This window comes from Pipistrellus kuhlii, unplaced genomic scaffold (assembly GCF_014108245.1).
Source record: "Pipistrellus kuhlii isolate mPipKuh1 unplaced genomic scaffold, mPipKuh1.p scaffold_m20_p_22, whole genome shotgun sequence".
NCBI classification, from domain to species: Eukaryota; Metazoa; Chordata; class Mammalia; order Chiroptera; family Vespertilionidae; genus Pipistrellus; species Pipistrellus kuhlii.
Window position 1 is genome coordinate 7,821,173 of NW_023425521.1, and position 11,335 is coordinate 7,832,507.

Below are 11,335 nucleotides of genomic sequence, written 5' to 3' on the forward strand. Positions count from 1 at the left end.
TACTTCAGTACTTTTGCTGTGTGTTGCTGAGCGGGACCCAGACGTGCTTTATCAGTGTCCACCGAGCAGCGTTCAGCGCAGGCCTGCACCAATGCCTCTTTCCCCACATTGGGATAGGAAACATCAGTATTTGAGATCCTTGCTATTCTGAAGAGGTTTTTTTCTTTTTAATTTCCATGAACATTCTTATAAAAATATTTTTTCAATTACAGTTGCCACTCACTATTGTTTTATATGAGTTTCAGGTGTCTAGCATCGTGATAGACATTTACATAATTTACACAGTGCTTCCCTGGGATAAGTCTAGTACCCACCTGGCACTATATATCATTATTGCAATATTATTGACTATATTCCCTAAGCTGTACTTTACATCCCCGTGACTATTTTGTAACTACCAATTTGTACTTCTTACTCCCTCCACCTTTTTCACCCTGAAGAGGTTTTTTTTAAAAAAGTTTCTCTTTAATTCCTTTTTTTTTTCTTTTCCTTTTTTCATTGTGGGTGATATTGTACACTTTTTTTGTAGATTTATTGGCCATTTGGATTTCCTTTAATTTCCTGTTCATATTCCTTGTCTATTTATTAGGATGTTCATATTGTCCTTTATGAGTTTCAGAACTATTTATAGTCCAAGAATTTTAACTCTTTGTCCATTACACAGCACGGAGCAAAAGTAGGTTTACAGTTGTTTATTCAGAATAATTACTAAATAATAATACAAGAATAAATTCTATGTATCGAGAACTCACAACACCTACTTTTGACCCACCCTGTATATATTGCAAATATTTCCTCACGGAATTTCATTTGACTTGTAACTTCTTAGCGATTTTTTTGGCCAGAGAACGTTTACATTTCGCATAGTAAAATCCATCAGTCTCTTGTCTAACAATGTCCCTGGCATTTTTGTCATGCTTAGAAAGCCTTTCTCCATCTCAAAAATATATATATAAAGCTATATTTTTCTAGTGCTTGTAGTAAAATCACGATTCCATCTGGAATTTATTTTGGTATGTAGAATGAGGTAAGAATCTAATTTTGTTTTTTCTCAAATAACTAGGAAGTTGTCTAACCCAATTGGCAAATAAATTCATCCTTTCCCATCATTGAGATGTCACCCTTAATGTAAAGCAGCGATTTTCAGCCAGCGTGCCACAAGAATTTTTAAAACATGCATACCTGACTACTTAACTACAGGCGTTAACCTGTCTTCCCTCAGATTGTCAAGTAAAAAAAATGACAACAATCAATACAATAATAGCCACCCAATGTGAATGAATCAAAATTATACCTATTTTTTTTTGTCAGATTGGCAAAAAAATATTTTTTGATGTGCCACAGAATGCTAGTAATTAGTTTATATGTGCCATGAGATGAAATAGATTAAAAATCATTGACATATTTGCCCACAGTGGGGCATGGTTATAGTTATCATGTTATAACATACTAGAGGCCCAATGCACGAAATTCATGCAAGGGGTTCAGCCCTCACAGCCCCAGCTTCATCTGAAAGGTTGTCCGGAAGGTCATTAGGCTGTCGGGTCTAATTAGCATATTACCCTTTTATTATTATAGATATTTCTTTGAAAAATTTGTTTTTGGCCGAGACCGGTTTGGCTCAATGGATAGAGCGTCAGCTTGGGGACTGAAAGGTCCCGGGTTCGATTCCGGTCAAGGGCATGTACCTTGGTTGCGGGCATATCCCCGGAAGGGGGTGTGCAAGAGGCGGCTGATCAATGACTCTCTCTCATCGATGTTTCTGACTATCTCTCTCCCTTCCTCTCTGTATAAAATCAATAAAATATATTTAAAAAAATAAAAAATTTGTTTTTGATATGATAGTGTTTGTTTTTCTTTCAAGTTAACTTTAGGATTATTCTGCTAAATTTAAGGATCCTGTTGGTTTTATTGAATTTGCATTACATGTATAGATTAACTTGTAAAAGATTTGACAGATTTTCTGTATTGTCTTTCTGTCCATGAAGATAGAATATCTACATTTCTTTGAGTCTTCTTTTCCCTCTGTCAGAATATTATCATTTTCTTCATCTAAGCTCACACTTCTCTTGTTAAATGTATTTCCTGAGTATTCTATATTTTTTTAAAATATATTTTATTGATTTTTTACAGAGAGGAAAGGAGAGGGATAGAGTCAGAAACATCGTTGAGAAAGAATCATCGATCAGCTGCCTCCTGCATACCCCCCACTGGGGATGTGTCCGAAACCCAGGTACATGCCCTTGACCAGAATCGAACCTGGGACCCTCCAGTCCGCAGGCCGATGCTCTATCCACTGAGCCAAACCGGTTCCGGCGTATTCTATATTTTTAATGCAATTTGGAAAGATCTCTTTTCTCTTTATATTTTCTAACTGGTTTTTTTTTTTTTTTTTGGCATATAGATGGATGGATTTGTGTGTATATCTATACTTACTGTTTATACCCCAATTTGTGCATTATCCAAAAATAGTCCAAACTATTTTCAATTGATTCCCTTGGGTTTTCCCAGTTTAAAAAAAAACAAAAAACATATACTCTATAAATAATGATATTTTGCCTCTTCCTCTCAAATATTTATTTAAATTTTTATTACATTGATGAGAACTTTCCAAACTTTGTTGAATAATGTCAAGTCATCATCTTTGTTTTAGTGGTATTCCTCATTAGTAGAGATCACTTCAAATGTTCCATTTTCTAGTGACTAAAGACTTGATTCCCTCCAAGAATTTTGAGCTATTAATATATTTATCTGTACACCCACACTATTTTTACTTAGGAATCTGAGAAATATTTCTATTCTACTGTGACTTCCTTAATATTGATGATTGGATTGTGTCTTTTATATATTGTATTTTTTCTCTAATCATTTTTATCTCTTTTTTCTTTTCATTCTAGGAGAAGTTCTTGAATTGTACATTATGTCACTGAGTTTGTTTTCAGTAGTATCATCTCAGCCTTGGCTCCTTCCAATAAGGATTTAATACTAAGGAATTATTCTTAGTTAACTCCTATTTTGGTTCTTCCTATTGTTCTTTCATTTGCGTTTACTCACTTCTGAAGTTTCCTGATTCACAAGGACCATCTCTTTTGTACTTTTGTGAGAATGCCTAGCTATTTTTTGATACTGTCTTCACAATTCTTTGTCATCGTCATTTGAAATATATTCTTCCTCCAAGCATTTTTAAGGGGAAGGAATTTTTATTTTATTTTTAATATTTGTTATTTTTCAATTACAGTTGGCATTCAATATTATATTAGTTTCAGGTGTACAACAGTGTTAGGCATTTATATAACATGAAGTGATCACCCCAATAAGTCTAGTACCCACCTGGCTCTATACAAAATTACCACAATGTTATTGACTATATTCCCTATGCTGTACTTTACATCCTTATGACTATTTTGTAACTGCCAATTTGTACTTATTAATTCCTTATTAATTCACCTTTTCACTAAGCCTCCCAACCCCCCCTCCCATCTGGCAATCAGGGGAGATATTTTTATTACAAAAGATTAATAATTAATTTACATTCTGAAAATTATTGAGAATAATATAATGAACACTTGTTTAAGTATGACCCAGTTTTTGCCAAATGTTAACTTTTTTTTGTCCTATGTACTTTATATTTTCTAGTTTAAAAATAATTACAAGCCCAGTTGGTGGTAACCAGTCTCCAAATGGCTGGCCCCCAATGATCCTCGATTCCTGATATTCACACTCCCCCCACCCCGTGTCTCCACCCACATGGTAGCAGGACTAATCTGGCAAACAGCATATGGGAGAAGTGATATGTATTCCAAAATGAGATTACAGCCGAAACTGGTTTTGCTCAGTGGATAGAGTGTCGGCCTGCAGACTGAAAGGTCACGGGTTCGATTCCAGTCAAGGGTATGTACCTTGGTTGCAGGCACATCCCCAGTGGGGGGTGTGAAAGAGGCAGCTGATCGATGATTCTCTCTCATTGATGTTTCTAACTCTCTATCCCTCTCTCCTCCTCTCTGTAAAAAATTAATAAAATATATATTTTTTAAAAAGGTTTAAAAAAAATGAGATTACAAATAGACTGAACTCTCATCTTGGGCATGCCTTCTTTCTTCTCCTTAAAGCATTTACTCTGGGGAAAGCCAGCTGCCATGTAGGGCAGACATTCCAGCAGCCTCCGGGAGGCCCACATAGCAAGGAACTGAAGCCCTCAGCCTGTAGCAGTAAGATATTGAGACCTGCTGCTCTAGTTGCTTTGGCTCAGTGGATAGGGTGTTGGCCTGCGGACCAAAGGGTCCTGGCTTTGATTCCAGCCAAGGGCACATGTTGGGCAGGGCGAGGTGCAAGGAGGCAGCCAGTCAATGATTTTCTTTTATCATTGATGTTTCAATCTCTCTCTCCTTCTCCCTTCTTCTCTGAAATCAATAAAACTACATTTTAAAGAAAAGATTTGGGTGGGGTCTTCAATATATAGCTTTTGGGGTGATATAAACAATGCCCCCTTCTCTACTGATTGAGCACCATGAAGAGTGCCCTGGTCATCGCGCAGCCTCAGCTTCCCACAAATAGAACCATGACAGTGTGTGTCACAGTTTAAATAGTTCTCCCTTGGGCTCCAGGACCTCTGCAACTACTGAGTCCCAGATCACCGGTAAGGAAAGCAAGACATTCTCCCAGTGAATCATTAAGGACATCGTGGGAGGGGCCATGCTCCAGGTGCAAACTGGCAATGTCTCCACCCAGGAGTGGTGATGCGCGCAGAAGCCCTGCAAGCAAGGACAGCAAATCCACACCCAGCACACGGGCCTGTCCCTGTGAGGAGCAGGCGCTGTCCACACGCAGTCTTGTCCTTGCAAACTAGGTATTATGGTGACCTCTAGGTCCTAGGAGTCTGACCTTCCCTTTGGAGAAGCGCCCTCTGCTGGCCTTTCCTAAGATCCGAGGCTAGAGCATCTTCTGCCTCCATTGCTCCTCATTGCTTTTAGCAGCTTTCCCTTTTACTTGAGGAGTTTCAGGTATCTCCTGGTTTCATTGATGGTGTTTGTGGTTCTGCTTCTCATCCCCCTAGTTGCTTTTATGTGATTTCCAAGAGGAGTGGAGAAAAATGGCAACTTTACTGTATGTTTCATACTGCAACCCAGTAAGGGTAAAGTTTGACAATTCAGAATATTAATAGTATTGAATTGTATTTTAATATTAATCCTGGTGTATTTTCTGAAATTCTAAAATGAGTTTTGAAATTTTGAACTAATACACTACTAGTAAATATTTGTATGTATCCAATAGTTTAAAATTAAAATTCCAAAGTGATCTAGTATAAAAAAAAACAAGCAAAATTAAACAATGCTGTTAGGAACAAAGCTCCTGGTCACCCTGGGTGGAGGTAGTGATTGGAGGGAACTCAAGGGGGGCTTCCGCAGTGACTAATGCCCCATTTCTTGACCTGGGTGCCAGCTCCACAAGTGTGTTGAGTTCGTGAACATAATTGAACTGTACGCATGAAATGTGACTTTTCTTCATGTGTAATACACGTTGATAGTCCTTTTTTAACTGAAAAGTAGAAAAGCCTACAATTAAAAATGAAGCATGATCTTAGTAAACACATGATATTTATCGGAGTCAGTTAAAACGGAAAGGAGAAATTTATGCAAAAACTTTAAGTATCTGAATTTTGCCATATTCTTTCATTTATTAAGGATTCTATCTTTGATTATAGGTATAACATACCTTTCTGTGGGGAAAATGAGTTTTTCCATATAATTGGGGCTGTCATCATATATTGCTACTGGGGACAAACTATAAACTAAGCGTGAATTCCAATGTTTTGGGGTTCTGCCATTGTTTGTCTCCTCACGTGCCCACCTGCTCCCTTAGTGATGTTGGGCTTCCCAGGATTGGGCCCTAGACTCAGCAAGGATCCCTGAGTACCTTGAGCATCCCCCGAACTATGTTTGAAAGCATCTTGAGCCTACTCTTCCCTCTGGTGTTAACAAAATGGATTCCACTGAGCTGCCCTATAGCCATTAGAGATAGGAGAAAAATATTACGGAAGTCAGCACCCACATAAAGGAAATGGGCTACCCTGACACAGTGACATTTATGCCAGTTTCTGGCTGGGGTGGTGACAACATGCTGGAGTCAAGTGCTAACATGCCTTGGTTCAAGGCATGGAAAGTCACCTGTCAAGATGTCAAATGCCAGCAGAACCACGTTGCCTGAAGCTCTGATTGCATCCTGCCAGCAGCTCATCCAACTGGATAGATACGACCTTGTGTCTGCCCCTCCAAGATGTCTGCAAAATTGGTTGTATTGCTACTGTCCCTGTGGGCCAAGTGGAGACTGGTGTTCTCACACTTGGCATGGGGGTCACCTTAACTCTAGTCAACATTACAAAGGAAGTAAGTACAATGAAATAAAATAGCAAACAGCTGAAATATACCATGCACATTTGTCACAACTAAGACATCAACACTAGTACATTACTGGTAACCCAACTTCAGACTGTGTTCTGATTCCACTCGTTTTTCCATTAGTGCCCTTTTTGTTTTTCAGGCCCAAATTTAGGACACTGCATGCATTTAGTGTATACCGTGTTTCCCCGAAAATAAGACATCCTCCGAAAATAAGACCTAGCGCATGGAAAGATAAGACATCCCCTGAAAATAAGACCTAGCGCAACTTTGGGAGAAAAAAATTAATATAAGACACTGTCTTATTTTGGGGAAACAGGGCAGTAGTTTTGTTTCAAGAGTAGGAGTTAACTCAGTGATCTTCTTCCTATACAAGTTCTGTAAGAAGAGTTTAAACTTTTTCAAGCTAGTCAAACTGACCAGGCCTGAAACGCTTAAATTCTGGTTTTCTTTCATCACACAAATTTGCAAATAAAACATAGACACGGAGACATTCCCCAACCCCAAAACCCATACGTTTTAACTGCAAATTTATTGTTCATAATAGTTTAGAGACAGAAACCATAAATTATGCCCATTATATTTGTGTGTTGTTACAGCACAATTGCTTTTTTATGAACTCAACTTAGCACTTGAAATAAATGTTTGGAGTTGATAATAATTTAATAAAAAAAATAAATAAATGTTTGGAGCCAGCACAGCTGGATCTGCTCACATACCCCTTGGGACAAGGATGAGGAGAAAGTTTTGCATGTGTGGCGGCCCCTGGTGAAGCTCACCTTGAGAAGGCAGACAGAAAAAGGAATGGAGCCATCTGCTGTCCAGTCGGCTTTTTTCTTTTAAAGAAGTTAAGCAAAATGGAAAAACCCCACTTTTGGATCACTCCTTGGCTTCTACTTACAAAACCTCGATTGCAATATTTTTAAAACACGGAGCCGCGTTTCGTCATTTGTCAAGACAATCCTCTCCGAGGCCGCTGCAGAGACCGAAATAACCACATTTCAGTCTATTTTTTACTGATTTCAGTAAATTATTGCCTTTTTCCTTCCACCAAAAGAAAATTCTACGCGACCCAGATGGGACTCGAACCCACAATCCCCAGCTCCGGAGGCTGATGCCTTATCCATTAGGCCACTGGGTCACCACACAAACAAGCCTCTCACAACGCCCTCTTACGCGATGCCATCATCACGCCCCGCCCCGCGCTCCGCGGCCTCGCGCAGGGCGGTGCGTTGTAGACGCCGCCCCAACGGCGGCAGCGCGCGCGCCTGCGCCCTGGTGCTCCCTCGGCTTGGGCTTCGGGCCCGGCCAGGGCGCCTGCGCATGGCTCGCCACGCCCCGGTTTCTCCCTGTCCGCTGGGTTTTTTGGGGGTATTCTTTCCCATGGGTGCACATTCCTCGCACTTGGGGAACTTTAAGCAAGTTCCACTGGCTGTGCTTCTCCCACTTTAATTCTGTTTACGTGGGCAGGACCTGGCGTCTGCACCCGACAAAGTTCCCCTGGACCTTCTCCGCCTTCCGCGCCCCACTTCCCCCTTCCCACCCCTCGCAGGCTCTCCCTTCCTTCTCGTTCTTTCCTGCATTTACTCAAGGAACACATTCACCCAATAAACGACTATGTGCTGTGGACTGTTGGGGGATTCCAAGGCAAACAGGCTTTCCTTTAAATCCGCCCTTCTACCCCACGATTCTACATTTATTTTTCTCCTTAAAGGGCAAGTGGAGAGGTTTCTAGTTATGACGGCCGGGTTGGTAAATGTGGTCCTCGCATCCTCCCACAACCACATCAAAATTACAACCAAACTACAGAGATTCCACAGTCTGTTCCACGCTTCTTTCTCTGACCTATTTGTTCAACAGTTTATTTTGTTCGTTAGATTCCATAGATGAGTGAGATCATGTGATACTTGTTTTTCTCTGACTAGTTTCTTTTGCTTAGCATAATACCCTCCAGGTCCCTCCCTGCTGTCTCAAAGGGTAAAAGATACTTCTTTTTTTTTTCACTGCTGCATAATATTCCATGTCACGTGTCAAACACAAGGCCCGTGGGCCAAATCCGTCCCGCCAGGCCTTGCAATGTGGCCCACACCGCACTGTCATCACTGCACTCCGCTGCGTTTCCATCACAATGACAGTTTATGACTGTTCAGTAAACCATTTGGCCCGCGATTTAGGCTGAATTTTAGATTTTGGTCCCTTCTCTGATTGAGTTCGACACCCCTAGTGTAAATGTACCACGGCTATTTTATCCACTCATCTACTGAGGGGCACTTGAGCTGTTTTCAGATCTTAGCTATTGTAAATTGTGCTGCTATGAACATAGGGGTACATACATTCCTCTTTAAAAAAAATGTTTTATTCCAAGTTACAAACACAGTCTAACCTCAATTTAGCTGCTCTCATTTACCACAAACTTTGCCTTTTGACGTTCCACAATATCCTTGAAAGGCAAAGGGCCCAGGGCTTTTCTTTCAGTTCACAAGTTTGGAGCTCTTTTCATACATTCTTTCTGATTGGTGTTTCCGTTTTTTTTTTTTTTTAATATATTTATTTTATTGATTTTTTACAGAGAGGAGGAGAGAGGGATAGAGAGCTAGAAACGTCGATGAGAGAGAAACATCAACCAGCTGCCTCCTGCACACTCCCCACCGGGGATGTGCCCGCAACCAATGTACAATACATGCCCTTGACCAGAATCGAACCTGGGACCTTTCAGTCCGCAGGCTGACGCTCTACCACTGAGCCAAACCGGCTTCGGCCCGTTTTTTTTTTTTTTTGTTTGTTTGTTTTTAATATATTTTATTGATTTTGTACAGAGAGGAAGGGAGAGAGATAGAGAGCCAGAAACATCGATGAGAGAGTCATCGATCAGCTGCCTCTTGCACACCCCCCACCGGGGATATGCCCGCAACCAAGGTACATGCCCCTGACCGGAATCGAACCCGGGTCCCCTCAGTCCCCAAGCCGACGCTCTATCCACTGAGCCAAACCGGTCTCGGCTGTTTGTTTTTTATTAATGGTGTTTCCGGTTTCTTAGGATATATTTCTAGAAGTAGGATCACTGAATCAAATGGCAGTCCCATAGTTAATTTTTTGTGGAAACTCCATACTGTTTTCCGAATGGCTGCACCAGTCTGCATTCCCACCAGCAGTGTACTAGGGTTCCCTTTTCTCCACATCCTTGCCAGCACTTGTCATTTGTTGATGGTAGCCATTTTGACAGATGTGAGATGATATGTCATTGTCATTTTAATTTGCATCTCTCTGATGATCAGTGACTGAGCATTTTTTCATACATTTCTTGGCCATCTGTAGATCCACTTTGGAGTCCTTTGCCCGGTTGGTTTTTTTTGGATTACTTGTTTTCCTTTTGTTAAGTTGTATGAGTTCCTTATATTTTTTGGATATTAACCCTTTATTAGATGTATCATTGCCAAATATGTTCTCCCATACAGTGGGCTTCCCTTTTTGTTTTGTTGATGGTTTCTTTTGCTGTGCAGAAGCTTTTTATTTTGATGTAGTCCTATTTATTTTCTCCTTAGTTTTCTTTGCCCTAGATGCATATAAACATATCGCTACAAGACATGTCTGAGATTTTGCTGCCTGTGGTTTGTTGTAGTAGTTTTATGATTTCATGACTTATATTTAAGTCTTTATCCAATTTGAGTTTATTCTTGTGTATGGTGGTCTAGTTTCTTTCTTTTCTTTTCTTTCTTTCTTTCTTTTTCTTTTTCTTTTTCTTTTCTTTTTTTTTTTTTTTTTTGCTTTTATCTGTCCAATTTCCCCAAAACCATTTATTGAAGAGACTGTCTTAACTCCGTTGTATGTTCTTGCCTCCTTTGTCAAATATTAATTGAGCATAAAGGCTTAGTTCAATTTTCAATTTCTGGGATCTCAGTTTTGTTTCATTGATCTATGTGCCTGTTATTGTGCCAGTACCAGGCTGTTTTGGTTATGGTGGCTTTGTAGTATAACTTGATATTTGGTATTGTGATTCCTCCAACTTTGTATTTTGTTCTCAAGATTGCTGCGGCAATTCGGGATCTTTTATTGTACCATGTGAATTTTTGGAGTATTTGTTCTGGATCGGTGAAATATGCTGTTGGTATTTTAGTACGGATTGCATTGACCCTATAAATTGCCTTGGGTAGTATGGACATTTTAATGTTGATTCTACCAATCCATGAACATAGTAAATTCTTCCACTTGTTTATATCTTCTATCTCTTTTTCAATGTCCTGTAGTTTTCCAAGTATAAGTTTTTTACCTCCTTGATTAAACTTATTCCTAACTACCTCAATTTTTTTGTTGTTGCAGTGATTAATAGGATTGTTTAGTTTGTCTTTCTGAGAATTCATTATTGGTGTATAAAAAAGCCAGAGCTTGCCGAAACCGGTTTGGCTCAGCCTGTTGACTGAAAGTCCCAGGTTTGATTCTGGTCAAGGGCATGTACCTTGGTTGTGGGCACTTCCCCAGTAGAGGGTGTGTAAGAGGCAGCTGATTGATGTTTCTAACTCTCTCTTTCTCTCTGTAAAAAATCAATAAAATATATTTAAAAAAATAAAAAATAAATAAAAAAGCCTTAGCTTTTTGGTTGTTGGTTTTGTATCCTGCAACATTGCTGAATTTATTTATTAAATCTAGTAGTTTTTGATGGAGTCTCTAGGGTTTTCTATGTACAATATCATGTCATCTGCGAATAACGAGGGTTTTACGTATTCCTTTCCAATTTTGGTGCCTTTTATTTCTTCTTGTCGGATCACTGTGGCTAGGACTTCCCAGTACCATGGTATGTTGAATAGGAATGGTGAGAGCGGACATCCATGTCTTGTTCCTGTTCTTGGGGTAAATTGTTTTAGTTTTTGCCCTTTCAGTATGATGTTGGCTGTAGATTTGTCATATACAGTCCTTATTATGTTGAGGTATGATCTCTCTATCCC

The 11,335-nt window shown here is 39.8% G+C and overlaps 1 non-coding gene across 1 annotated transcript; it reads right to left on the minus strand.

Moving 5' to 3' along the window:
* Positions 1–7,463: 7,463 nt before the first annotated feature.
* Positions 7,464–7,536, minus strand: TRNAR-CCG. The gene has a single exon. It is a non-coding gene; the product is annotated as a tRNA-Arg (tRNA).
* Between the last annotated feature and the right edge of the window lie 3,799 nt (positions 7,537–11,335).